The sequence below is a fragment of the Schistocerca cancellata genome, chromosome 11, assembly GCF_023864275.1.
Source record: "Schistocerca cancellata isolate TAMUIC-IGC-003103 chromosome 11, iqSchCanc2.1, whole genome shotgun sequence".
Classification (NCBI taxonomy): Eukaryota; Metazoa; Arthropoda; class Insecta; order Orthoptera; family Acrididae; genus Schistocerca; species Schistocerca cancellata.
Window position 1 is genome coordinate 138,775,486 of NC_064636.1, and position 2,517 is coordinate 138,778,002.

Below are 2,517 nucleotides of genomic sequence, written 5' to 3' on the forward strand. Positions count from 1 at the left end.
ATTGCTACCTCTGACAGAATTACAATGTCATCGGCGAACCTCAAAGTTTTTATTTCTTCTCCATGGATTTTAATACCTACTCCGAATTTTTCTTTTGTTACCTTTACTGCTTGCTCAACATACAGATTGAAAAACATCGGGGAGAGGCTACAACCCTGTCTTACTCCCTTCCCAACCACTGCTTCCCTTTCATGTCCCTCGACTCTTATAACTGCCATTTGGTTTCTGTACAAATTGTAAATAGCCTTTCGCTCCCTGTATTTTACCCCTGCCACCTTCAGAATTTGAAAGAGAGTATTCCAGTCAACATTGTCAAAAGCTTTCTCTAAGTCTACAAGTGCTAGAAACGTAGGTTTGCTTTTCCTTAATCTTTCTTCTAAGATAAGTATAAGATTAGTATTGCCTCACGTGTTCCAACATTTCTACGGAATCCAGACTGATCTTCCCATAGGTCGGCTTCTACCAGTTTTTCCCTTCGTCTGTAAAGAATTCGTGATAGTATTTTGCAGCTGTGACTTATTAAACTGATAGTTCGGTAATTTTCACATCTGTCAACACATGCTTTGTTTGAGACTGGAATTATTATATTCTTCTTGAAGTCTGAGGGAATTTCGCCTGTCTCATACATCTTGCTCACCAGATGGTAGAGTTTTGTCAGGACTGGCTCTCCCAAGGCCGTCAGTAGTTCTAATGGAATGTTGTCTACTCCTGGGGCCTTGTTTCGACTCAGGTCTTTCAGTGCTCTGTCAAACTCTTCACGCAGTATCATATCTCCCATTTCATCTTCATCTACATCCTCTTCCATTTCCATAACAGTCCCCAAGTACCTCGCCCTTGTATATGCCCTCTACATACTCTCTCCACGTTTCTGCTTTCCCTTCTTTGCTTAGAACTGGGTTTCCATCTGAGCTCTTGATGTTCATACAAGTGATTCTCTTATCTCCAAAGGTCTCTTTAATTTTCCTGTAGGCAGTATCTATCTTACCCCTAGTGAGATAAGCCTCTACATCCTTACATTTGTACTCTAGCCATCTCTGCTTAGCCATTTTGCACTTCCTGTCGATCTCATTTTTGAGACGTTTGTATTCCTTTTTGCCTGCTTTATTTACTGCATTCTAATATTTTCTCCTTTCATCAATTAAATTCAATATTTCTTCTGTTACCCAAGGATTTCTATTAGCCCTCGTCTTTTTACCTACTTGATCCTCTGCTGCCTTCACTACTTCATCCCTCAAAGCTACCCATTCTTCTTCTACTGTAATTCTTTCCCCCATTCCTGTCAATCGTTCCCTTATGCTCTCCCTGAAACTCTCTACAACCTCTGGTTCTTTCAGTTTATCCAGGTCCCATCTCCTTAAATTCCCACCTTTTTGCAGTTTCTTCAGTTTCAATCTGCAGTTCATAACCAATAGATTGTGGTCAGAATCCACATCTGCCCCTGGAAATGTCTTACAATTTAAAACCTGGTTCCTAAATCTCTGTCTTACCATTATATAATCTATCTGATACCTTTTAGTATCTCCAGGCTTCTTCTATGTATACAACCTCCTTTTATAATTCTTGAACCAAGTGTTAGCTGTGATTAACTTATGCTCTGCGCAAAATTCTACCAGGAGGCTTCCTCTTTCATTTCCTACCCCCAAATCCATATTCACCTACTACGTTTCCCTCTCTTCCTTTGCCTACTATCGAATTCCAGTCACCCATGACTAATAAATTTTCGTCTCCCTTCCTTATCTGAATAAATTGTTTTATCTCATCATACATTTCTTCAATTTCTTCGTCATCTGCAGAGCTAGTTGGCATATAAACTTGTACTACTGTAATAGGCATGGCTTCGTGTCTATCTTGGCCACAATAATGCGTTCACTATGTTGCTTGTAGTAGCTTACGCGCACTCCTATTTTTTATTCATTATTAAACCTATTCCTGCATTACCCCTATTTGATTTTGTATTTATAACCCTGTATTCACCTGACCAAAAGTCTTGTTCCTACTGCCACCGAAATTCGCTAATTCCCACTATATCTAACTTTAACCTATCCATTTCCCTTTTTAAATTTTCTAACCTACCTGCCCGATTAAGGGATCTGACATTCCACGCTCCGATCCGTAGAACGCCAGTTTTCTTTTTCCTAATAACGACGTCCTCTTGAGTAGTCCCCACCCGGAGATCCGAATGGGGGACTATTTTACCTCCGGAATATTTTACCCAAGAGAACGCCATCATCATTTATCCATACAGTAAAGCTGCATGCCCTCGGGAAAAATTACGGCCATAGTTTCCCTTGCTTTCAGCCGTTCGCAGTACCAGCACAGCAAGGTCGTTTTGGTTAATGTTAGAAGACCAGATCAGTCAATCATCCAGACTGTTGCCCCTGCAACTACTGAAAAGGCTGCTGCCCCTCTTCAGGAACCACACGTTTGTCTGGCCTCTCAACAGATACTCCTCCGTTGTGGTTGCACCTACGGTACGGCTATCTGTATCGCTGAGGCACGCAAGCCTCCCCACCAACG